Source organism: Oryctolagus cuniculus, chromosome 3, assembly GCF_051225735.1.
Source record: "Oryctolagus cuniculus isolate XC-2025 breed Fujian yellow rabbit chromosome 3, ASM5122573v1, whole genome shotgun sequence".
NCBI lineage: Eukaryota > Metazoa > Chordata > Mammalia > Lagomorpha > Leporidae > Oryctolagus > Oryctolagus cuniculus.
The window spans coordinates 1,380,544-1,407,623 of record NC_142869.1 but is presented as its reverse complement, the minus strand read 5'-3'; positions in this window follow the sequence as shown (position 1 = coordinate 1,407,623).

Genomic DNA, 27,080 nt, shown 5'->3' with positions numbered 1-27,080 from the left:
CACAAGCACACACACGCACGCACACATGCACACACGCTCGCACACACACCTTTGCACACACACCTTTGCACACACATACACACATGCTCATACACACATGCTCACGCACACATGCTCACACACACACGCTCATGCACACACACTCACACACACATGCACACACTCGCACACACACGCTCACACACAATGCTCATGCACACACATGCTCGCACACACATGCTTGCACACACACATGCACACACACGCTCGTGCACACACATACTCACACACACATGCTCACACACATGCTCACACACACACACACTTGCACACATAAGCTCTCACACACACACGCTCGCACACACACACATGCTCACGCATGCACACACACATGCACACGGGCGTCTTCCAAAGGTTCATGGGGAATGCATGTTAGGAAAAAATGCGTGGATGTCACACGGTTTTGCACCACGACGCTCATGCGGTGTCTGAACAAGACCTCAGCTGGGGAAGAGCCCTGTCAGGGGACGTAAATCCAGCTCAGACTGGAGCAAGAGCAGCATCCGGCTGGCGGTGACGTTGGGTGGAAGAAGCGTGAACTCACTGATGCCTGTGGGAGGTTTGTGGGCGGTGCCCCAGAGAATCAGCAGCTCATTGGAGAAGGGACAGAGGATGTTGACCAAGCCCACAGCAGACATTCACAAGGGCAAAAACGCGTCTGGGGTGAGCCCTGACTGATGGGGACGGGGTCAACCACAGAAACCACGGCCAGAGCCGTAGGCACCTCGGTTGGCTCAGCTTGCACAATCCTGGCTGGAAAAATTTCTTGGAGCCAAATGTTCGCTCAGTGGGTGTGACGTCAGGCCCAGGTCAGCAGCCGGCAGGAGCAGAGACCTCGGTGGAAATTTTCAACAAATGGGAGACGGAACCCCGCCTTACCAGGGCAACCCTGGAGGCCAAGCAGCCTCCAAGCAACGGCGACCAAGCGGGGCAGTGGCCCCGGCAGAGTGGACGTGGACGAGCCGGGGCGCGGGCCGTGGCCACAGTGTTCTGGCTGAGCAGGGCTCTCGGGAGGCCGAGGAGCGCTTCTGCCGGGGAGAGTGGCGTCGTTCTCACCACGACACGGCGCCCGGCTCGCTCCTGCCATCAATGGGCACTTCCGTGGGTGTTTGGTGGTCCTGACTGGACCACCCTCTCTAGAGGGCGCTCGCTGTTTTCAGCGACTACCGTGAAAAAGCCCGTCCAGGCCCTCGGTTCCTCAGGGCTGGGCTCAGGGCTGGATCGGCACTTAGCGCAGCGTCTTGGATTTGGTGGAGCTTATGCCGAGAACAAAGTTCACGCCTACCTTTCAGGTCCACTTTCCCACAAACCTTTGCCAGTCCCCTCGTGGGCGTGGGCGTGGACGTGGCTGTCAGACCTGCTGATGAGGGCGTCGTGGACATCCGCTGTGGTGTATTCTCTGGGGGCCGATCTGTGCGCCCCTCGGGAGCGCGTCGATGCCTGTGTGCCTTCCTTGGGAAAGCTGCTTTCCTAGCTTGGGGGAGAAACCACGCGGATGTTGGGTTATTTTAGTGTTCTGGGTGCAAGTTCTCCGCTGGTGTTGTGCGTCATGGACATCTTGTCCCTACCTTTCGTGCTCTTACTTGTAGGCTCTGATGAGCGAATTTTGTTTCGTCAAGTGCAGTAGATGAACATTTTATACTGTTTAAGAAATCGTGCCTCCCTCAGGTGTGACAGCATGCTCTTGTTACTTTTCTAGAAGCCTTCCTGTTCTATTTTCCACTTCGAGTAGGCCTGCGGTTCGTTAGAAATGGAAGTTGGCGTATGGCCTGAGCTGATCTTCTTGACGTCCAGCGGCCAGCAGGTGCATGGCCGAGATGGCCGCCTCCTCCCGCGCCCTGTGGCAGCCATGATGCGCTGTGATCACTGGCGTGGATCCATTCCCGGGCTGCTGTCCTGGCTGCTGTCCAGTCTGCTTCAGTGCTGCGCTGACTTGGAAATAAGTCGTGACGTCCGCCGGAACGCGTCCTTTGCTGAGGCTGGTTGGCGCCCCTCGCATCCGTCCTGCTGGACTCACTGACCACTCTCCAACATAGAAGGCGAGTTGGTAAGGTCAGGCCTGAAATGACCAGCAGCTTCAACTTACTTTTTCTTGGTTCCTTTGCTTCTGAAGCTCTGAGAAACCAGGTAAGGGTTCTGGCTGCCCGAGGCCACCAGGCCGGAGGAACCGTGTGAGATGCAGGCGGAGGCCCCGGACTGCCTACCGGAAAGAGCCTGCTGCCCCCATCGGTGTGGTCCCTCAGCTGTGGTCGTCGTCGACGAGCCCAGACCCCGAGGACCAAGACAGGCACCGCCCCTCGCTGATCCTCCCTGTGGGAGGCACTGCCTCGGGACTGGTTTGTGGAGGCAGCAGGTGTGTCGCTTGTCCAGCTTTGACCTTCAGGGTTGCCACACCCACTCTTGACACTTGGATTTCGTCACAAATGTTAGAATTAGCTTCTCCATTTCTACAGGAAACCTGCTGGGATTTCGATTTCACTTACACAGATCCTGTAGATTTACTGGGACCAACTAATATCTTGACAAAATTAACTTTCAGTCAATGGCCACGGTTTTTATAGCTACAATTATTTAATATTTCTTCGGATTATTCTAGTAATCTTTGTAGGTTTCTGTACATATTGTGTGCATCTTGCACATATATTTTTGTTCCCAGATATTAAATGTTTAGAGATGCTTTTATTATTGCATATGCAATTAGTTTAAAGTTTCATTTTTAAGTAGTTGTGCCTAGTGTATAGTATATGTTCTTTTCAAAAATTTATTTGAGGAGCTGGCTCTGTGGTGTAGTAGGTAAAGCTGCCGCCTGCAGTGCCAGCATCCCGCGTGGGTGCCAGTTCGAGTCCCAGCTGCTCCACTTCCTATCCAGCTCTCTGCTATGGCCTGGGAAGGCAGTGGAAGATAGCCCAAGTTCTTGGGCCCCTGCACCCACACGGGAGACCTGGAAGAAGCTCCTGGCTCCTGGCTTCAGATCGGCACAGCTCCAGCTGTTGTGGCCAACTGGGGAGCAGATGAAAGATTCTCTCTCACTGGATAGGCCGTGTGCCCTGCGTGCGTGGGCCGGGGGTTATGACGCCTTCTCGGCCACGGTCCTTTCAAGCCAGGATGAGTCTCCCCGGACCCAGGCTGTGGCCGGGGTCCCTGTAGCTGACGGAGCCGCGTGGGCCCTGCGTGCCATGTTGGCTGTGGAGCCTGAGCCCCTCCAGCAGACAGGCGGCCACGGGAAGCACGAAGACCCCTGCCGTCGTCTGTGCCGGCGCATGTCAGCGGTCTCACCTGAAAGTCTGGGTGCTGCCAGAGGCTCCTCCCTCCCGGTCCTGTCACGCCTGTCCCGGAGGCCGCGTGGTGCCGGCGTGTTCTTTCCACGCTCTCCGTGCTGGGTTTCCTGAGGCCTTGCACAGGGCTGCAGCGCCGGGCGCCCAGGGACGCCGGGAGGGGCTTCCGTAGGATTCCAGGCCGCTTCCCGACCTGTGCTTGCTCCGCAGCCCGCAGCCCTGTGGGGGCTCTGCTGCAGACCCCAGGCACCGTGGGCTGTGACGTTCTGCGTGGCTGGCTGGCCCGTGGGCCCCGCTGCGTGCTGAGCCCTGGAGCTTGGGGTCTCTGACACACAGGCTGCCCTGTGGCTCTGCAGCTCCTGCCCACAGCCGTTTCTGGGCCCTGTCCCCAGCCTCCGTGGGCCGGCAGGTGACTCTGTAGCCAGCCCGGGCACAGGCGGACGCAGCGGGTCCCTCCGTCAGTGGATTCTGAATCCGCGTGCTCCGTGAGGAGCTGGCTGTCGCTGGGGCAGGGAGTAGCCGCAGTTCTGATTGTTGCTGGCCCAGGTACCTTCCTGCCAGCTCCTTGGTGTGTCCGGGAGTCGAAGGTGGACTCACAGTGGGGAACCTTCTGGAATGCCCACGCACGTCCTCCGTGTCTGTCCCGGGCCGCTGAGAACCCCCCCCCACGGATATTCAGCCCTCGCTGTCAGCTCTGCTCTTCCCCCCACCACCCTGAGCCCCTCCCCCAGACTGTGGCGTGAAGACCCCTCCTCTCCCGGCCTCGGCTTCCTCTCCTGAAAAGTGGGCAGGGCCACGACTGAACCCCAGGCTGGCCCTCCAGAGACACTGGTTGTGTCTCGGCTGCTATAGAGGGGTCCATTCCGACAGTCTGTGGCCCCCGAGGCGGGGGAGGGACTCGGGGACTGACGTCCTCAGCCTCACGGCTACCCACGAAAGCCCAGGGCTGTGGCCACTGTGGCTTGGCACTACCTGGCTGGGTTGGCACTGGGGCTGTAATTCAATATTTATTAAACCAAGTGCTTGTTTCCCTTTGCACGGAGCACACCCACGAGAGCGGCTGCATGCCCGTCACCGTCGGCCGCCCCGGGCCCTGGCCAGCCCACACGTCCCCCGGGACATGAAGGGAAGGACCTTGTTGTTTGCTGAGGTGGGACCAGCGTCTGAGGGAGGTGAGACCGGCAGACGGATCCTCTGTCCACTCGTTCGCTCCCAGGAGCTAGGCCAGTCGGAGCCTGGAACTCCGTGTCGGTCTCCCATGTGGGTGGCAGGGACTCACTGCTGCTGCATGGGGTACACGTTAGCAAGGAACTGGACTGAAGTGGAGCAGCCGGGGCTCGAACCGGAGTCCATAGGGGATGCCAATGCTTCAGGCCAGGGCGTTCACCTGCTGCGCCACAGCGCCGGCCCCCCGACGTGGCGTCCTAACCACGCTGCCCCATGCCCACTCCGAGGGGTCTGATCCTCCAGCTGGCTGCTTACAGCCTGCCGAGCCTGACGAGGGCCCCGTGTCCCCTGCCTGCAGCCAGCAGGGCCTCCCACACCAGGAAGCAAAGTCGTGGAGCGCAGGCCTCCCCGGGCCTCCTCTCCTGGTGCAGACCCTCTGCCTGCTGCCCTCCAGATGCCCGGCGAGCCCCTCCCACCCCAGGGGCCTCACGGAGCGCCCACAGCTCTCCTCTGCTTCCTGTGCCTTCTGCTTCAGCTCCGGCTCCCCGTGTGACGTCCTCCCTCCCCCAGAGCCCCCAAAGTCCTTCCCTGAGGCCCTGTCGGCACAGAGGGCCCCGCCCGTCGCTCCCTAGCCCAGTCCTTGTCTTCCCTTTCCAGGGTCCTCCGCAGCGGCCGCGCTGCAGCGTGCATACGCATGCTTTTAAATGCTGCTGACACTGCAGGACGCTGAGCGGCTTTGGTGCCCGTCCGTCTGTCCGTCCATCTGTCCGGGAGCCTCCAGAGCCGGCAGCAAGCTCTGGAGCACAGGGCACGGACGCGGGGGCCCGGCCCACCCCCCGCAGGGGCGCTGATGAACCTCCCCAGGAACTTCCTCCTGTTCACTTCCGTTGCCGTGTGCCGCCACGCTGCACAGGTCCCCGGCACCTCGCACCCGCCTCTGGGCTCTGCTGAAACCCCGCATTCTTGTGAAGTTTGTGGCCCTCCCGGATAACTTATCTCGTCCGCCCAGCGACTGACCTGAGTCTCACACACAACCCTTCCCCCCAGTGCAGGGCGGCCTCTCCGGGGCCAGAGCGTCTTCCAGCCCCAGGCCTCGGCCAAGCTGCCCGCCAGCCTCAGCCCCACAGGGCAGCCCTGGGCTCTCCTGGGGGCCACAGCATTCTCAAGCCAGGCTCCATGTCACCAAGCTCCAGGTCGGGCATCCCCCCTGCAGGTTTTCAAGCAGCAGGCGTCGATGGGACGGTGGCTGAGTCGGGGGTGTGTCCATTTTGCCCGGGACTGGCCTCGAGTGACCAGCCGCTTCCTGGACGTGCCCAAGTGCCTGACCCTCAGCTTGGCTCAGCTGGGAGTGGCCACCTCCCCCTGCTTGCTCTGCGTCTCTCAAACACGGGCCTTGTTCTGAGGCCTCCCTCACCTCCCGGCAAAACCTGAGCTCAACCCCGAATCTTGGAGTTTCTGCCTCTGAACTCTGTCCACCGCCTTCTCAGCCCAGCCTGAATCCATTCCACGGGCACTGGGATGGTGTCTCCATCTACCTGAACCCCAGCGGTTGGCAACGCTGCTTGGAGCCCCTTCTGTAGCCTTAGGGTGAGGGCTGTGGCGGGGGAAGGGTGGGCACCCCCGCCTGGCTCTGCTTCCCCCAGCCTTGGCACAGACCCCTGCTCCCCACTCCGCCCGTCTCCCCCTTTTGTGTAGCCTTGGGATGAGGGCCGTGGCAGGGGAAGGGTGGGCACCCCCGCCTGGCTCTGCTTCCCCCAGCCTTGGCACAGACCCCTGCTCCCCACTCCGCCCGTCTCCCCCTTTTGTGTAGCCTTAGGGTGAGGGCTGTGGCGGGGGAAGGGTGGGCACCCCCGCCTGGCTCTGCTTCCCCCAGCCTTGGCACAGCTCCCTCTGCCCAAGTCCGCCTGCCTCACCCTTTTGGGCTCCATCCCTGTTCTGGAGCCCAGAGCCCAGGACCTCAGGATGCGAGTGCGCTTGGAGCAAAGCCATCACGGGTCCCTTTGGACAGAGGAGGCTAGGACACACACAGAGGGAAGCCACGTGGGGACGCAGGGGGAGGCCTCAGAGGGGCCAGCCCCACCCACCGTGCTGCCCAGACCGCTGCCTCCGGGCTGGTGAGAAGCCTGCGTGTGGCTCAAGCCACCCGCGGTGCCTGGCTCTGTCCTGTGTGCAGGGCCCCGGGATGAGGGCTGTGGCCGCCCCCCGCACACCTCAGCTGCCCGGGGCCGAGTGACGCCACCATCGTGTGTGCCAGGGGCCAGGCTCTGTCCCTCCGCTCTCCCGCCGTCCAGCAGGGAGGGGGCTGCCAGGCCGGGACTGCCGTGCAGGTGGCGCCTGAGCAGACCATGGACGTCAGGATGCCTTTGCATGGCTTCCCCGCCCCCGAAGCCACTCTGGCTCGGGTCCTTGTGGGAGGGCTCTGCCCTGAGCCGCTGTCAAGCCCACGCCCAGCCCAGCTCACCACAGGCAGCAGGGGAGACCCGCCCTCCCCTATAGAGCCCACCAGGAGGGGCGGGCAGGACAGGCCCCGTGGTCACATCTGGCGTCCCATGGAGGCGTTCCTCCAGCCCTGACCCCTAAACCCTTAGTCTCTGCACTTGACAGGACCCAGATGTCCTGCACAGCCTCCAAGCCACTGCCACGTGTGGTCAACAGCGCTGGCACCAGTGATGGGGCACAGCCGGCTCCATGCCACATAAGGTCTGGGGCAGGGTGACCCCTCCTGTGGGGAGTACCCCAGGTGTGGATACCCCATGTGTGGGGAGACCCCGTAAGGTGCAGCACTCCCCTTGCTTGGGGAGACTCCCCCAGGTGTGGAGCCCCCTCCCCAAGGTGTGAAGACCCTTCCCCTGTTGTGGGGAGACTCCCCCCGAGTGCTGAGACCCCTTCAGGGGCGGGACCCTCCTGCTGGTGCATCTGACCCCCAGTGTAGCTCTGGGGGCTCCGGTACAGTACTCGGTGCACAGTGCCCCTCGGAGCTGCCTCTCACCTGCCGCTGAGTTTCCTGGACGCCATCACCGCCATCTGTCTGACCTGGCCCGTCCATCTGTGGCCCTGGACGGTGCTCGGGGCTGAGCCCTGGTCTTGTGTCCCAGGACAAGTGCAGGAGGCACTGTTAGCTCGGTCCTAGAGTCCCTGTGTTGTCCTCCCTGAAGCAAGGGGGGGCCAACGCGGACACTGTCATCCCCGAGGCTGACCACACCCCCCAGGGCCTGCTGCGGCCCTGCCCAGGCAGACGGGGCTCCCTTTATGTCAGGATGGCCTCGTCCCTGTGCAGCCCCACTCTGGCCCCCTCCTCCCTGCTGGGAAGGGGCACCTGGGGCTCCTGCGCTCCCAGCGTGAGTGTCCTTGGGGACCGGTCCAGCTCTGAGTCCACATTCCCCCCTGCGGACTGGGGCTTGTGTGTGTGTGCAACAGAGTGTCCGTGTGTGTGCAACAGAGTGTCCGTATGTGTGCAACGGAGCGTCCGTGTGGGTGCGCGTGCATTAGGACGGAGGAGCCTCAGGGCTGCCCGCCTCCCTCCTGGCCCCCGTGCCCAGGAAGAGGCCCCTGAAGAGTGTCCCACCCTCGTGGTCCCTGCTGCAGCCCTGAGCGTCGGCGCTGCCCCGTCACCTGGGTGCCTCCTCAGAACAGGGCTTCCTGGCCCTCCTGACCCTCGTCCTGCTGCCGTCTCTTCTGGGACCCCACAGTGCCCACCCCCCTTGGCCAGGACCCACAAACCCCCTGGGGTGCCGGCTGCACCAACCTCTATTGGGTTTCTGGGGCTTACATTGGGGAACCCCTGGGCGTGGGCCCTGGGCTCTGTTCACTGCCTCGTCTCCATCTCAAGTTGGCAACCATGGAAACCAGGCCATAGAAACTGTGCCATGGAGCTGTGCAGAGTTCACCAAATACTCCACCAGGACCCTGAGCCGCATATGCAATGCCCTCTGGCTCTGGGAGGGATTTTCAGCTCTTACCCCCAAGAAGGGGCGTCTTGCAGGGGACGACACCCACAGCGCCCCTCATCTCCCCTCCAGGGTCTGTCCTGTGTGCCCAGCTGCCCTGCCTGTGCCGGGCCCCCACCCCCCAGTCTGGGTTGAACCAGGGTGCCAGTTGCTCATGCTCCCCTCGGGCCCTCAGGCTCCTGTCTCACCGCCATGCCGACACGTCTTCAGTCTGATTCTTTCCTAGAATAGCCAGGAAACCCTGTCTGCCCTCCACTCTGACTCTTGAAATTGACGTGTCTGTCTGTCTGTCTGTATCTGTCCATCCATCCAGCCAGCCAGCCGCTTGCCATTTCCTGTTTAGCCTACTCAGGCCCCACGACGTAAGGGCCTTCGGTTAGGTTCCTGCTAGGGGACACCTGCCACACCGCGGATGAACCACAGGAGCAGGTCCGTCTGCGTCTCCTCTGATGGCTGCTCAGGGTTCACCTTCAGCCCGGGCCCTGGTCAGCTGCGTCTCCAGTCTCTGTCCAGCTCTGTTCCGCATCGCAAAGGTTTTGTGACCGTTCCCTCCACTCACAGCTCTCCCAGGGCTCGGAGAGCAGAGTGTGTGCGTCTCCTGGAACGCTTTGGGCCCTGCCCGTCAGCTTCACCAAATCCGTGAACTGTTCGGTGGTGGGGATGGAGGGGCAGGGTGGGGGGCCTCACCTAAGGGCAGCCGTCACTGGGCCTCGAGGCCACCTCTGCACGTCACACGTGGTGTCTCCCTGGGCTGGGCCCGTCAGGCACTCGTCACTCAGCGCTCCCCTCTCAGAGGGCCTGGGGAGGGAAGTTCCAGAAGGTGGGGCCGTCACAGGTCCTACAGCGTGGTCACACGTTGTGGGCTCCCTGGCCAGGCACCGATGGATCCCCTGAACTTGAGCGAGTCCCTGCCCCAGACAGGACACGGGGTGTGTGCTGGGGGCAGTGACCAGTGTTGACCATCGCAGTGAAAACACGCAGCCCGTTTACAGCCCAACGTGAAGGAGAAAGAGAAGCCAGATTTAAAGAAACAGCACCGTGGCAGCATGCTGGCCTCTCCCCACCACCTTCTCCCTCTCCCTCTCCCTCTCCCTCTCCCTCTCCCTCTCCCTCTCCCTCTCCCTCTCCCTCTCCCTCTCCCTCTCCCTCTCCCTCTCCCTCTCCCTCTCTTGGTCCCTCTCCCTCTCTCCCCCCTCTCTCCCCTCTCTTCTCTCCCTCTCCCTCTCTCTGTCCCTCTCCCTCTCTCCCCCTCTCTTCTCTCCCTCTCCCTCTCCGCTCCCTCTCCCTCTCTCTCCCCCTCTTCCAGGAGTGACACCCAGCCACAGTGACTGTCCCAGGACACCTGGGCAGCCAGTATAGCCCACAGCTGTTGTGCCAACGCCGTGAAGGGCAGTGTCCTCCACCCTGGGTGGCCTGGGCGTTGCTCTCCGCGAGACCCAAGCCGATGCCTTCCTTCCATTACTCGTTAGGTTGAGGGTTTTTTAGGTTCTGAGAAGGCAAGGCAAGGAGGCGCTATGTATGGCAGGGGGTGAGATTCACACAGGAGCGGGGGTCTGAGAGAGTCAGCCCCAGCAGTGGGCAGGAGGCCACACGGGCGTGCAGAGGCCTGCACAGCAGAGCCCTTGACAGGCGGCCACCAAAGGCGACAGGGACAAGGACGTGCTCACTGACACTGGGTGTCGCTATGACAGCCACAGGGGGCAGAATCCGAGGCCGGAAGATCCTCGTGACATCCCCAGGTCTTTCTCACCTGGGGCTCCGCCTGGCGGGTGTGACGTGACCTACTTGTGTCTCTCTTTGGGGTCGGTGACACCTGCTGGTGACCTTGCTGCCAGCCCACGGCCAGCCCACCCACGGGGAGCCGCTGGGTGGTCCCTGGAGAGTGCGGCGCCCGTGGGTCCCATTCTGCCCCAGCCGCACACCCTGTGCTGCCTGCAGCTGAGCCTCGGGGGACATCGGCCATTGTGCCAGCGACTGAGCCCCACGCTGTTTTGCCAGCTCCGGATGCACGGGAAAGCTGGGTCTGGGACTCGTTCCTCTTTGCTGCTGTTTAATAGGGGAATAATCATGGCCGTGCGAGAGAACAGGAGGGCCAAGCGAGGGCCTGCAGGGTTTTATTTTGTGCAGCCTTAATTAGATTTGTGACATGGAGCTGCTCTCTGCCAAACGGCCTCGTGGAGTCAAGGAGACCTGTGCGGAGAGCGGGAGCTCTGTCAGTCCCCCGTCAGCGACCACAGCACCCGTGGCGCCAGCCCCCACCAAGCCACAGGGGACCCCTGCTTCCTCCCAGGGTTTTCCCGGTTTGCCGCAGGGGTGATGAGTTCTGATTCTTCATGGAAGCTTCAATGCTTTTCCACCCAACCTGAGCAGAGACAGGTGGCCCAGGTCTCCGTCCGCACCCGGCTCCCCATCCCGGGACCATTCCTGGGGAGCCATCAGCGGAAGATGAGAGCCATGGGACACTGGGGTCAGGCTCCCGTTGGGGCGGGTTCCACGCACAACTCAGGGCGAGGAGAATGTAAGTCTGGGTGCAGGGGTTGCTGGTGTGATGTAAAAGCAAAGCAGACTGGCTTCGCCTGGATCCCCAGTGGCTGCAGCCCCTGTGCTCTGCACAGCCCCGGAGCCGGAGCAGGAGCCCAGGGAGGGCTTCCATGTGAGTGACAGCAGCCCGAGGCCCGGGTGCAGATGAGGTCAGGACGCAGGCCTGGGAGGAGCAGAGAGGGGCAGGGACCCAAGGCCACCCTCCCGGCTGGAGGTGCTGGGTGCCTCCCTGTGGCTGAGTTGTCCCTGGGCTGCGGTGAGTGGACACCGTGACTGGGGGGTGATAAAAGACACTGCCGCTCAGTCCTGGAGGCGCCAGCAGCCACGGGGGTGGGCAGGGGGCTGCTTCCTGGTTCAGAGGGCGCCTGTCGCTGTGAGGCTCCTTCTGTGACCTCACCCTGTCTTCCTGGGGTCAGAAACCTCAGACTTCAGCCTCAGCCTTGGCTGCCTGGCGACTTGATGGACAGGGTCCTGTCGGGATCACCGTGGGGTGGGGGTGGGGCTGATTCCAGATGGGCAGTGCCAAGGGCAGGGGAGGGGACAACTGGACCTTAACCCGCAGGACAGTTCTGCGCAGTGGGATTACTGCGGCGAAGTGTGAGGGGCGGGGACTCCTGCACCCCGTTCCTGCCAGTCACTGTGGGCAGCGGCCATGGACACTCCACAGGCGCTTCCCAGGGGGCCGGGGCCGGACAGAGCGGGCTCCAGGAAATGCAGGTGTCCCTAGAGGCCAGGTCGACCCCAGGACGGTGGGGGGCACCCACAGTGACCTCAGGGGACACCCCTGTGTGGCCGCCCTGTCGTCAGACTGCAGGTGAATGGCGGGACTTCTGCTTGAACGTTAATCTCAGTTAAACACAGGCTACTTTGGGTGAAATACGCCCGTTCTTCATGGTTTATCTGCATGAACGTGACATCCGGGTGAGCTGCGTGCCTGACGCTGCTCCCTAGCAGCCCTGCCCCCCTTAAACCAGAGTCACACCCCCTCCCCCGCCATCCTCCTGCTGCATGGATTCCCTCCTGGGGTCACAGCGGGAGTCCAGGTGCCCTGGTGCACGTGTCCCCTGCCCCGCCCTCCCCTTCAGCCCCGCCCCTCCGTGCAGCCCCAGCCGCTTCCCTCCATGCACCAACCACTTCTGCACGTCCTGCAGGACCTGAGCGGTGGGGCTCTGTACCACAGCCTGGGGGTACAACGGCCATCACCCCCTGGATGCTCCCTCAGCCTCCTGGGCTCAGGTGCACTGACCTGGGGGCAGCCCACGCCTCAGTTCTCCCCTGGGTGAAGTGGGTGATATGGCGGCTCCTGCACCGCCGAGCTCACAGGAGGGCTGTGGGCAGCCTCAGGCCCAGAGACTGGGTTCCAGCTCCTCCCTCCTCCTCCACAGGATTGCCAGAGTACCTGTGAGACAGGCAAGATGGCGGTATAGGGGCAGAATCTGGCTGCGGCCGCTCCGACGGTCTCCAAATGCCACCGTCTGGTGAACACACCGAGGACTGCCCGGGACTGGTCCGCGGGCGTGTGCACACGGCCGCGCAGTTTACAATGCAGAGGCAGAGTGAGTCGGGGTGGGGGGAGGCCACAACGAAAGGCCCTTCTGCGGTTTTCCATGCGGCTGATGGACGGCATTAAAAATCTCTCTCTTGGGCCGGCGCCGCGGCTCACTAGGCTAATCCTCCACCTGTGGCGCCGGCACCCCGGGTTCTAGTCCTGGTCGGGGCACCGGATTCTGTCCCAGTTGCCCCTCTTCCAGTCCAGCTCTCTGCTGTGGCCAGGGAGTGCAGTGGAGGATGGCCCAGGTGCTTGGGCCCTGCACCCCATGGGAGACCAGGAGAAGCACCTGGCTCCTGCCTTCAGATCGGCGCAGCGCGCTGGCCGTAGCGGTTGTTTGGGGGGTGAAGCAACAGAAGGAAGACTTTTCTCTCTCTCTAACTCTGCCTGTCAAAAAAAATCTTTCTCTCCCTCTGTCATCTATCTATCTATCTATCTGACAAGCACTGTGATGGGAGGGTGGGGAGGGGAGGGAGAAGGGGGAGGGGAAAGAGCCAGCAAGCGTCTGTCCGCTGCTTCACTCCCAAACCAGCAGCCAGAAGCCTCTTCCAGCACTTGGGCTTCTTCTGCTGCCCTCCCAGGCCACAGCAGAGAGCTGGCTGGGAAGTGGAGCCGCCGGGACTAGAACCTGCGCCCATATGGGATGCCAGCACCACAGACTTTACCTGCTACGCCACAGTGCCAACCCCGAAAATTCAATTTTAAAACATCTAAGGAGCTAACCATATGGCTTTTAACCAACGAGTTATTTATTTGGTGAATATTGTAACAGATGTCTCCGTACAGCTCAACCGTTCACGATCCACGTGAGCTCTGAGCGTGCGGTGCTGGCTCTGTTCTCACAGCGGAAGCTTCCTGAAGTGGCTGGCCTGGGGCTCTGCGTGTGCTCCTGGCACTGCTGCCCACTGCCTTGGTGAGAAGGGCTTGGAGGCAGCGCGGCTGCGGGCGGGCGGGGTCGGGCGCCCACCCTTTCGTGCAGGTTTTACTGCGAACGCATCCATGCGCTCTTCTGCCGCAGAGGGGCCTTCGTTCCAGATGGTCCTTTTGGTTTTTCTTGCATTGCCTCTCTGCCGTGCCCTCTCTGCTTGTTTTAATGTCTCTCTTGGGCGTGGCTTATTGCTAAGTTTTACATTCTAGACCCAGGAAATGTACACTAGTAAATAAATTATAATGAGTTATCATTAACGGATGAGTTTGACCCATTTGTGCTTCTTGAATGGCAGTTACTTTTCCTCCCGTCGTCTTGTTTTGCCTTTTGCAGGACTGTGTCCTGGGAGCTGCGCGATCCGTGCGGCCGGGCAGGGCCTTCGCTCCTGCTGAGACCCAGCAGACCCAGGAGGTGCTCACCTGGTCTAGCCCCGCCCTGTGCTCTGTGAACGCCGCAGCTGCATGGACACTAAGCCGGCACCTGGGGCAGGAGCTGCCTTCTCCCGATGACTCGTCGTTGGTGATTTCTCCAACGGACAGCTTGTACAACGAACTCTACTCTGTAAATAGAATTCACCTACAAGTCCAGCCATGCTTCTTTTTTTAAAAAAGATTTATTTTATTTATTTGAAAGACAGAGTTACAGAGAGGCAGAGACAGAGAGAGGTCTTCCATCTGCTGGTTCACTCCCCAGATGGCTGCAATGGCCAGAGCTGGGCCGATCCGAAGCCAGGAGCCAGGAGCCGGAGCTTCTTCCAGGTCTCCCACGTGGGTGCAGGGACACAAGGACTTGGGCCATCTTCCACTGCTTTCCCAGGCCACAGCAGAGAGCTGGATCAGAAGTGGAGCAGCCGGGACTAGAACAGCGCCCATATGGGATGCCAGCGCTTCAGGCCAGGGTGTTAACCTGCTGCGCCACAGCGCCAGCCCTCCAGCCATAGTTCTGATTTAAGCTCTGGGTATCACTAGCATCCTAATACATTCTTACTTCATGTCTGGCTTGGCTGGATTTTGGAAGCTGTTTTCCAGAACTGGAGCCTGGGCTGCCGAGCCTGAAGCCTGGGGTGTCGCCAGGGTGTCACCAGAGCCGGGAGCGCTCTGCAGGCAGTGGGCCTGGCCAGGCTTTGCTGTCTCCGTCCTGGGTGCTCACAGGGGCTTGCTTCATTCCTGAAACCAGGCAGGGTTTGTTCCGTGGAAGCCGTGAGCACCCTGGGACTCGGTGCCGCCGTTCGGGAGCAGGCCCGGGCTCTCTCTCGCTCCAGTTTTCTTCTTGTGCACCTTTGTCTTTCCTTTTGGTCTAGCCGCATGTCCACCTTCTCAGGGCCGTAAGCACAGGAGTGCTCTGGGGCTCTTGTCTTCCAGGTCGATTCTTTTCTCTCGAATCAGCCCGTTTTTTCCTGTTGCATTCCGTGCTCTCGCGGTCCTGAGTTTCAGCAGTGTCTGCTCATTTCAGCGTTTACGTCGCTGTACGTAATTTTCTCTCGCCTTTAGTTACAAGCGTTGCTCTCCATGGAGACCGTGTTCCGCAGCAGGGAGGAGGTTTTCTGCTCCCAGCCCCTGTGCCCTAGGACGGGTGCTGTCCCTCAGTCTCCTCCAGGGTGGGATGGGCAGGTGAATGAGAACCTAGACGGGCAAAGCAGGGGCCGCTGGGCCTCCTGGCGCCACTGTGCCTCCCAGTTCTGCTGGCAGATGCCCCCCAGTCCACGTGCTGCCCCCGTGGGGACCAAGGCCTCCTCCAGGGCCGTGGTCTGCACCCCGCCAGCTCCGTCTCGCCCAGCCTCTGCCTGCTCGATTTGATTTTGCTGAAATCCTCCTGCTGACCCTGCTCTCCCCACACCTGGCCGTTCTTCCTCATTCTCGTGGCTCCCCTGGGTGCGCGCCAGACACTGCCAGCACAGGGGCTTCTCCCGCTCCTCCCTCGCCTCCTGGCCCAGTCCTGGGAGCCCGCGGAAGGCAAGGCCAGAGCCCAGCTGAGCAGACACACAGAGCCGGAAGAGCCAGACCCCTGTGCAGCCCCCTGCAGGGCCACAAACCCCAGCCATCCGCTCCCTCTCTCCTGGAGCTGAGCCCTCTGCTGACTGCCAGCTGCAGGGCCCACGCCAGAGCTGAGTTCTCTGGTGCACAGGTACCAGCTCCAGGGTCCCCAGGGCCTGCAGCTTCCCCACTGTCAGGGAACAGGAGTGATCAAGGCCGGCTGGTGGTCTCGGGCTCCAGGCAGCGAGCGCTGGGAGCGCACAGTGAGAGAGGGCTCTGGGAGGTGACTGCGGCGGCCACGAGATACAAGGTATCAGTCACAGCCCACGAGATACAAGGTGTCAGTCACAGCCCATGAGATACAAGGTGTCAATCACAGCCCACGAGATACAAGGTGTCAGTCACTGCCCACAAGATATGAAGTGTCAGTCACAGCCCATGAGATACGAAGTGTCAGTCACAGCCCACGAGATACAAGGTGTCAGTCACAGCCCACAAGATATGAAGTGTCAGTCACAGCCCACGAGATACGAAGTGTCAGTCAGAGCGCTCTGGAAGATTCCCGTCTTCCTGACCCCTGACCGGATTCCCACTGCCCCTCACATTCTGCTCACTGTCGGGGAGGCTGGCTGCCTTGCTGGGAGTGTCTGTTCCCTGCCCCGGGTGTGTAACCGGACCCAGCTGGTGCCCCTGAGCCCGGCTCTGCAGAAGGGGCCGCATTCCCTCAGGGTCAGGTCAGAAAGGAGAGAGCATTGCAGGCACCTGAAGCAGGGATTGAACATGGGCGCTTGGTCCACGGGCGCTTGGTCCACGGGTGCTTGGTACATGGGCACTTGGTACACAGCCCTTGGTACATGGGCACTTGGTATACGGACGCGGGGCACTGAGAAGGCGTGGGACGTCAGCACGAGTCCTCTGAGAAGTGGATTCAAGGCAGCTGTGGAGCCATTGGGGGGCCACCTGTGGGAACAGGAGCAGGCGGGTCGGCCTCTGGTGCCCCTGCGGGGAGACCGGGAGACTCTGGGCTGGGGAGTTTGACTGTGGTTCTATGAGGTTCTATGAGGGTCTGGCTGGAGCCTCAACCCAGAGTTTTGTGACCTTCGGGCGGGTCCCGCTCACCCCAGCTGGCCGCCATGGGTGTCCTGGACACAGCGCGGTGGTGGGCGAGGAGGTGGTGACCAGGCTGTCACTCACTCTGCCCATCTAGGAGATCACAGCCACACAGTCTCATGGCCTCCCCAAGCAGGACCGCCCAGAACCCAGCATCAGCGGAGACCCTTGCCCGGGCCCAGGGCGGGGGGCAGCCGTGTCAGCCTCTGTCACCGCAGCACTGGGTCTGTCAAGAGCAGAGGCGGGATTTCGGAGGCGCATCACTCCAGGCTGGGCTGCCGCTGGGGCTGGGCCTCTGGTGCTGGCGGTCGGGGGTGGTGCAGGGGGCAGCGTGTGTCCGTCACGTCTCTCCCGAAGGCCCCAGGATCTAAATCACCAGGACTCCATCCGCCTCCTCAAGGCTGTGACTGGATCGTTTCCACCCTGGTGGTACATTGACCTAGACCCTGGGGACCAAGCCCTCTCTTTGGATTAGACTGAACCTCCAAACTATCCAGACCCTGCCAGGGGAGAGGGCTGGGGCCCAGGGTGTGCAGCCAGGTTGGGGACCCCCGAGGAGGCCCAGCTGCTGCCACGGGAGGGGGTTCCTGGCTCAGTTTTCCACCAGCGCCACCTGACAGCCGGGGCAGAGCAGAGCAGGGGCTGTGGGACCCTGTGGGTGGGGGGCTGCGCCGGTGCCCCTCCTGTCACCAGGGGCTGGGCTCTGCACCCTTCAGAGTGACTGACAGGCTCATGGCTGTGGCGGGGTGGGGTGTGTAGCTCCCCGGGGCGAGGGCCTGGGAGGGCAGTGGTTCCTGGGCAGTGGCGCGGCGCCTGTCTGGCCTGTGGAAGCTCCGGGCCTCCAGCATCCTGGACTGGAGGAAGGAGTGCACGCAGGGCCTCCCCATGCGTGGGGGTCCTGCTCAGGCCTCAGCTGCGTGACCTGGACACTGCTGAGAGCTGCCTGTGAACCCTGGCGTCCTCGTCCCACCCAGGACTCTCCCCAGGCTCCCAGGCCGGCTCTGGAGTACAGAACACGCAGCCTTGAAGTGGGAACCTCTCTGAATTCCTGCACACTCGTCCTCGGGCAGCTGCCACTCTGCCTCCCCCTCTGTCATCCCTCAGGTCAGAGACCTGTCCGGGGCCGACACTGGGCCCCCTGCCAACTGCACAGGTGTGGCCCGGGCTGGGTGCAGCCCCCAGCTCTGACCTGTATCCGCCTGTCTGTCCAGGTCAGTTGGCATGGCTGCTGCCTGCTCTTTGGGCAGTGAGGGGTCTGCTCTGCTTGCTGTGGGGCCTGCGGCCCCAGATACCTGCACCCACCATAGAACAGGTGCACACAGGGCCTCCAGGTACCTGCACCCCCCATAGAACAGGTGCACAAGGCCTCCAGGTACCTGCACCCTCCATAGAGCAGGTACACGCAGGGCCTCCAGGTACCTGCACCCTCCATAGAGCAGGTACACGCAGGGCCTCCAGGTACCTGCACCCACCATAGAGCAGGTACACGCAGGGCCTCCAGGTACCTGCACCCTCCATAGAGCAGGTGCACAAGGCCTCCAGGTACCTGCACCCTCCATAGAGCAGGTACACGCAGGGCCTCCAGATACATGCACCCCCCATAGAGCAGGTGTGCACAAGGCCTCCAGGTACCTGCACCCACCATAGAGCAGGTACACGCAGGGCCTCCAGGTACCTGCACCCACCATAGAGCAGGTACACGCAGGGCCTCCAGGTACCTGCACCCACCATAGAACAGGTACACGCAGGGCCTCCAGGTACCTGCACCCACCATAGAGCAGGTACACGCAGGGCCTCCAGGTACCTGCACCCATCATAGAGCAGGTACACGCAGGGCCTCCAGGTACCTGCACCCTCCATAGAGCAGGTACACGCAGGGCCTCCAGGTACCTGCACCCACCATAGAACAGGTACACGCAGGGCCTCCAGGTACCTGCACCCACCATAGAGCAGGTACACGCAGGGCCTCCAGGTACCTGCACCCACCATAGAGCAGGTGCACGCAGGGCTTCCAGGTACCTGCACCCACCATAGAACAGGTGCACGCAGGGCTTCCAGGTACCTGCACCCACCATAGAGCAGGTACACGCAGGGCCTCCAGGTACCTGCACCCACCATAGAACAGGTGCACGCAGGGCCTCCAGGTACCTGCACCCACCATAGAGCAGGTACACGCAGGGCCTCCAGGTACCTGCACCCACCATAGAACAGGTGCACGCAGGGCTTCCAGGTACCTGCACCCACCATAGAGCAGGTACACGCAGGGCTTCCAGGTACCTGCACCCACCATAGAACAGGTGCACGCAGGGCCTCCAGGTACCTGCACCCTCCATAGAGCAGGTACACGCAGGGCCTCCAGGTACCTGCACCCACCATAGAACAGGTACACGCAGGGCCTCCAGGTACCTGCACCCACCATAGAGCAGGTACACGCAGGGCTTCCAGGTACCTGCACCCACCATAGAGCAGGTACACGCAGGGCCTCCAGGTACCTGCACCCACCATAGAACAGGTGCACGCAGGGCCTCCAGGTACCTGCACCCACCATAGAGCAGGTACACGCAGGGCCTCCAGGTACCTGCACCCACCATAGAGCAGGTACACGCAGGGCCTCCAGGTACCTGCACCCACCATAGAACAGGTGCACGCAGGGCCTCCAGGTACCTGCACCCACCATAGAGCAGGTACACGCAGGGCTTCCAGGTACCTGCACCCATCATAGAGCAGGTACACGCAGGGCCTCCAGGTACCTGCACCCACCATAGAGCAGGTACACGCAGGGCCTCCAGGTACCTGCACCCACCATAGAACAGGTGCACGCAGGGCCTCCAGGTACCTGCACCCACCATAGAGCAGGTGCACGCTGGGCCTACAGGTACCTGCACCCATCATAGAGCAGGTGCACGCAGGGCCTCCAGGTACCTGCACCCACCATAGAGCAGGTGCACGCTGGGCCTACAGGTACCTGCACCCACCATAGAACAGGTACACGCAGGGCCTCCAGGTACCTGCACCCACCATAGAACAGGTACACGCAGGGCCTCCAGGTACCTGCACCCACCATAGAGCAGGTACACGCAGGGCCTCCAGGTACCTGCACCCACCATAGAGCAGGTACACGCAGGGCTTCCAGGTACCTGCACCCACCATAGAACAGGTGCACGCAGGGCTTCCAGGTACCTGCACCCACCATAGAGCAGGTACACGCAGGGCCTCCAGGTACCTGCACCCACCATAGAGCAGGTACACGCAGGGCCTCCAGGTACCTGCACCCACCATAGAACAGGTGCACGCAGGGCCTCCAGGTACCTGCACCCACCATAGAGCAGGTACACGCAGGGCCTCCAGGTACCTGCACCCACCATAGAGCAGGTACACGCAGGGCCTCCAGGTACCTGCACCCTCCATAGAGCAGGTACACGCAGGGCCTCCAGGTACCTGCACCCACCATAGAGCAGGTACACGCAGGGCCTCCAGGTACCTGCACCCACCATAGAGCAGGTACACGCAGGGCCTCCAGGTACCTGCACCCACCATAGAACAGGTGCACGCAGGGCCTCCAGGTACCTGCACCCACCATAGAGCAGGTACACGCAGGGCCTCCAGGTACCTGCACCCTCCATAGAGCAGGTACACGCAGGGCCTCCAGGTACCTGCACCCTCCATAGAGCAGGTACACGCAGGGCCTCCAGGTACCTGCACCCTCCATAGAACAGGTACACGCAGGGCCTCCAGGTACCTGCACCCACCATAGAACAGGTACACACAGGGCCTCCAGGTACCTGCACCCTCCATAGAGCAGGTACACGCAGGGCCTCCAGGTACCTGCACCCACCATAGAGCAGGTGCACGCAGGGCCTCCAGGTACCTGCACCCTCCATAGAGCAGGTGTGCACAAGGCCTCCAGGTACCTGCACCCACCATAGAGCAGGTGTGCACAAGGCCTCCAGGTACCTGCACCCACCATAGAGCAGGTACACGCAGGGCTTCCAGGTACCTGCACCCACCATAGAACAGGTGCACGCAGGGCTTCCAGGTACCTGCACCCACCATAGAACAGGTACACGCAGGGCCTCCAGGTACCTGCACCCACCATAGAGCAGGTACTCGCAGGGCTTCCAGGTACCTGCACCCACCTTAGAACAGGTGCACGCAGGGCTTCCAGGTACCTGCACCCACCATAGAGCAGGTACACGCAGGGCCTCCAGGTACCTGCACCCACCATAGAGCAGGTGTGCACAAGGCCTCCAGCAGCTGCCACTCAGAGCACCCCGGGTCCTCCTTCCTCTTGTGGGGTGTGATTCAGGGCCCCACAGCCCGGGGAGTGAATGAGGTCTGCAGCCTGGAGCCCTGGTTTCAGTTCACACTCTCTCACTTGTCCCGGCCCCGCCCTTTCCCAGCTCCTGAGTCCTCATTTGCATGAAGACGACAATGACATCGGTCTCTAGGCTTGCGGGGCTGAGGGGGCCCCACTTGCATGTGCTAAGGTGCCTGTGAGGTTCCGGTGTGCACCTGTCAGTCTGTCGGAATCACAGCCCCACCTCACTCCCAGGGCACGGGGCCAGCTGCGCCCATGTGTATCCGAGGTCACTGGGTTCTGGACGCCTGGGAGAGCCCTGAGGAGCCAGACAGAGCCCCACCCTGCCAAGACTTCCTCGGTGAGGGCCAGGTTGACAGAAGCAATGAACACTCCCTTGCTGGATCATTCCAGAACAATGCGGTTACCTGCTGCCCAGATCCGGAAACTTCTTCCCTCAATCCACTCCTGCACGGGCTCTGGGGAACGGGCGGCGTCTTCCTTTGAAGGAAGGCTGGGGGCCGGCTCTCCGAGTGAGTCACGCGCTCCGGGTGGCCGGGGACACGCCTTGGGGCACGTGTCAGTGGCACATGGCCGTGCTGTTGTCACACACGGGCCACTCCTGTTCCACCCCCAGCCTCTGCCCAGGTGTGTCCAGGGAGCGGATCTGGGAGCAGGTGCCTGAGTCAGTCTCCTGCCCTGCAGGCCCCGCCCTGCCACACACACCTGAGGGGGGTACCCTCTCCCCGTCCTCGGGCTGCACACACCCCGTCCTGGGTGGACCCGGATGCACCTGCAGCCTCAGGAGGCCACAGGCCCTGTGTGGGATGTGCGTCAGGATGGACTGGCTCCCCCAGCTCCTGCCTCTCCTTCACCACCCGGCGTGTCCTCCCTCCACGCAGCCCCCAGTGTCCCCCGCATGGGCAGCGCCTGCTGGGGCTTCTGCAGCCCAGGAGTGCTTGCCGGCTGCTTGCTCACTCCCGGGCCGCCTCACAGGAACGAAGAAAGACGTGAGTCTCAGGAACACACTGTGGGGCGGGCGAGCTCGGACGGAGGACTTGCTCAGCTCAGCCCTTGTCCAGGGTTCCTTCCACAGCCGGGGGCACACCCAGGCTCCGCCAGGCTGGCCACTCGCCCCGGGCGGGACCACGTAGCTTCTTGGTGACCCCGGGGTGTGGATGAACAGCAGGGGCGGGGGGGCACTGGCCGGGCCGGGGTGTGAGCCACCCTCTGACCTAGTCCCGTGTACCTTCCTGAGCCGCCTCCCATCCCCTCCCCCCACAGGCAGGGGGTGGGGCAGGGTTGCAGAAGACAGGAGCTGGCGTGTGTCCAGAGTAGAGAATTTCTACTTTCTTCTGGAAACAGCAAAAGCAGCCTGCGCATTCCCCAAACGCGCCGTCGGAGCACAGCCTTTTTGTCTTAACCACAAACAAGCAGAATTTTACTGTTGGGGGTGTGCCTCCGAGGATCCCCCGCCACCCTGGTGCAAAGCCAGTGTCACTGCCACCCTTGCTGCCCCAGTTCCGCTGTAGCTCCCAGGGGACCTGCAGGGCTGGCGCAGGAGGGAACCCCCCCCCACAGGAGGAGTGCCTCCCCTCGCTCCCGCTGTCGAGAAGCAAAGCAGAGGGCAGCCCTGGTGGCCCCAGGCAGCTCGGCCAAGCTAGAGCTATGCCAAGAGCCGGCTGGCTGGAGTGGAGAATGGGCTGGAGCTGCCTTTGGCTGTCCCTGCCCGGCTTCTGCACTGCGTGGTTAACAACTACATGGCTGGCCAGAGGGGCCCAGGCGTGGGCATGTGTGTGTACCCGAGGAGCGCAGGCGTGGGCATCCCCAGCACTCGGATGACTGCGGGGGTTTAAGTCACTTCTCACGGAAGCCATCCAAGAGACGCCCCAGCCATGGGGGCCGCCGTAGTCTTCGCACAGCGGGACGTGGCGGGCAGTGAGGGCTCTCCCTGCCCTCGCCCTCATTGCCGGGGACGAGCCGACAGGCGGGAGCTGAGACCGACTCCTTAAACCCTGGATGTGGTCAGACAGGACAGGACAAAGCCTGCTACACACACACACGTATACACACACACACACGCACATGAACACCTGCACACACTTCCTCTGCACACGACTGCATGTGCATGCTCACAGGAACACACTGTACACACACTTCCACTGCACACACATGCACACACACTTCTGCACACTGCACACACACACATGTACACACTTCCACTGCACACACATGCACATACAAACACACACTTCTGCACACTGCACACATGCACACACATGTACACACTTCCACTGCACACACATGCACACACACTTCTGCACACTGCACACATACACACATACACACTTCCACTGCACACACATGCACACACACTTCTGCAACTGCACACATGCACACACATGCACACACTTCCACTGCACACATGTGCACGCACATGCATATACAAGCACACACTTCTGCACACTAAACACACTGCACACACATGCACACAAAACACACACTTCTGCACACTACACACATGCACACACACATGAACATACAAGCACACACTTCTGCACCCACGCAGACATGCACATATTTCCACTATGCACACTTCCCACACATGCATGTGCACTTCAACTGCACACTCACACGCATGCATGCACGCAGGTACACACACTGGCATTGCACATATGCATGCACATACCTAAGTGTGCACACAGGCCCCGGCACATGCACACAGGCTCCCAGGCTCACACGCATTCACACATCGATACTTGCACAGTGCACAATACACACATGTGTCCATGTGCACCCTCACACACATGTACACAGCCATGTATGCACAGCACATGATGCACACACGTATGCACATGAGCACACAGGCCCTGGCACATGCACAAGGCTCCCAGGCTCACACACATGTGCACATTGAAACTTGCACAGTGCACAATACATACATGTGTTCGTGTGCACCCTCACACACATGTACACACTCATGTATGCACAGCACATGATGCACACACGTGTGCACACGAGCACACAGGCCCCTACACATGCACACACCTCTCAGACATGAGGCCAGCCAAGCACGGCAGCCTAGAAGAGCCCCTCACTGCGGCCGGGGTGGGTGCAGAGCAGAGACCCTGCCCTCATGAGCAGTGCCCGTGGCTCCTACTTGCTGGGAAGAGGCTGACCTTTGCCCTCTGCTGGGGAAAGACCACGCTTGCAGAGGGGAAGCCACAGAGGCCATGCACCGTGGCCATCAGGAGCCCTGGAGCCCTGGCCTGTGTGGGCGGGGCCACCAAGGCCCTCCCTCCTTCCCTAGGCTGGATGATGCAACACCCAGCCTCGCGTCCATCCTGCAATGCCACCCCTGGACCTGGGCCCCATGGCAGCCCAGCAACGTGTCTGAGCCCCAACATGGCCGCTGCCGTGGGAAGGTCCCTGCCTGAGGGCAGTGCGCCCAGTCCCCAGGAGGCCTCTCTGTCCCCTCAGCCCCTCGGGCCTGAGTCCCTCCTGCACACCTGCTTGACAGACCCCACACTCCGGTGGACACAGGACCCCTCGGAGGAAGAGGGGTCAAGGCTCGCCTCCCAGTGACAGCACAGGGAAGGCCGACTGAGGGATCTCCTGGGAGTGGTGGGGATGTGGGGAAGAGGGGGCCACGAGGGCTGGAGGCGGGAGCCCTCCCTGCTCTATGCTCTGCGGGGTCCCTGTGAGGCTCACTGGCCCATGCTGGGGACGAAACAGGGCTGGAAGACAGCGTCAGCCGCGACCCCACAGGACACCTGCCTGTGTCATGGGAGGGGTGAGTCCTCTGGGGCTGGGGGCTGCAAGAAGACCCATGGCAGCCCATGTTTCCCTGGGAGGAGCCCGACGAGTGAGTGCCCAGGGGTCTGCTGCCCCAGCCAGATGAGCACCGCACAGCACGGAGCAGGGCAGCGGGGAGCCGGGTGGAGAGCAGCCCTGGAGGGGCAGGGGTGAGGGCATCAGGCTGAGGAGCTTTCCCCGACGCAGCAGCGAGAGCAGGGCCAGCCGAGGGCCATGCGCCCAGAGCCCTGCAGGCCATGGGAGCAGCCAGGGAGCAGCAGGGCTGAGCCTGTGGGCCAGTGGCCGGGGTTGGCCCGAGCTCTGTGCCCGCCCCTCCCCCTGGTGTGCATCAAGCTCCTGCAATGTCGGGCACCCTGCCTCTGGTGCAGGGGGACGACCAGACTGGGGGAGGGGGTGACAGCTGTCCCTCCCCAGCCCCACCTGCAGTCTCGCCGAGGCAGCCACGGCAGCTGTGTTTCCCACCGGACTGCCCGCTCTGGGGGTCCTGGTGCCCACTGGCTGCCCTGGGCCCTTTTAAAGATTTACTTTAATTATTTGAAAGGCAGAGCAACAGAGAAACGAGGCGGGGAAGAAACAGAGGGGCAGAGGCCCTCCACACGCTGGTTCGCTCCCCAAATGGTCACAATGGCTGGGCCTAGGCCAGGCTGGTGCCAGGAGCCAAGAACTCCTTCTGGGTTTCCCACGTGGAGCAGCCGGGACTCGAACCGGTGCCCATATGGGATGCCGGCTCTGCAGGCGGCAGCTTTACCCACTATGCCACAGTGCAGGTCCCTACCCCCACCCCCCGGCATCTCTGCTGACAGCTCTGCTTCAGCCCCCCCACCCCTCCCAGCTGTGCGTCCCCTGGTAACACCAAGCCCTTGTCCGTGTGAGTCCCCCTGGGTGGGCTGTCCCACCCTCATGGAAATTCAGTGTCTTCCCTGCTCCTCTCCCCAGTGAGCTCACTTTGCCCTCCCCCCCCAACCCTGGGGGGCGCTCTTGACCCCCTCACCCTCCAAGCAGAGCCACTGGCTTGTCGGCCAGGGACCTGCTGTCCCTCTGTCCTGTCACTCCAGCCACGGACACTTTGCCGAGTCTGCAAATCACAAAGCAGTGCCCAGGCCGAGTCCAGCATCACACCCGCCACCCCACTGCCCTCTGCTTTCCCAGGAGTCCCGGGTGCTGCGGTGTGTGAGCAGACAATGCTGAGATCCAGAGGGGGCGGAGGCAGCCTGAGCGCCACAGGCGGCGAGTGGCAGGTCCACGGCACGCCCCCTCCCTGCACCGAGCCCGGCACTGCTCGCTGCAGCTGTGGAAACTCGAACTCAGCACCTGCGTCGGCCCTCTCTAGACTGCGAGGTCTTTGAGCACAGGGCCTTGCTGGGCCACGGGCAGCCTGTCAGTAGCACTCACATCCCACATGTGGCTGGTGCTGGGGTGAGGGGTCCGCTCCCAGCCTTAGCTGCCCCCACCAGGTGCAGCCTTGGCCCAGCCCCAGAGGGTGCCCCTGCCCTCTGCCTGCCCCGCCTCCTCCCAGGTGCCTGCCTCATGAACAGCTCAGCTGTCACAGACCCCACATAAGCCCTCTCCCGGGAGCTGGGGGCCGTCTCCTCCCCCTAGGGCCCCCTGAGAGAGAACTCCTGTGAGTCTCACCCAGCAGTCAGGGCAGGAGGGGCCGGGGGTCAGCAGGGTCATCGCAGGAAAGAGGGGTGAGGAGGAGGGGCTGGCACTGTGGCGCAGTGGGTTAATGCCCTGGCCTGCAGTGGCGCCATCCCATATGGACGCCAGTTCGAGACCCGGCTGCTCCACTTCTGATCCAGCTCCTGCTATGGCCTGGGAAAGCAGTGAAAGATGGCCCACATCCTTGGGTCCCCGCACACACGTGGGAGACCCAGAAGAAACTCCTGGCTCCTGGCTTCAGATCAGCGCAGCTCAGACCGTTGTGGCCAATTGGAGAGTGAACCATTGGATGGAAGACCTCTCTCTCTCTCTCTCTCTCTCTCTCTGCCTCTCCTCTCTCTGTGCAACCCTGACTTTCAAATAAATCTTTAAAAAAAAAAGTTCATGGAAACCACAATTAGATGATAAATCTACTTTGGTGCGAGATATTGTGAATCTCTGGCAGTGTTCCCAGTGCGCGTGCCCGGGGGCTGAGACACTGCTCAGAGCCAGGAGCCCAGGGTCATTCACTGCATTGAGTGAATCAGCCCCTCTCTCGCTCTTTGCATGGGTTCATTTTTGTCACGTGTTCAATTCTTTGGTTTTTCCTTTCATACTGGTCTCATGTCAATCTTAAGTTCCTGTATCTTTAAAAGCACCTGTTCTGAGAGCCTGTCTTTGAGAAGTGATTAGTATAATCCATTTACATTTATTGTAAACTCAGGGTAACCTCTTCCAAATGTCCACGTACGCTATTTGCACTTCTTTTTTCTTTCAACTTTCACTGAATGGATTCTTTT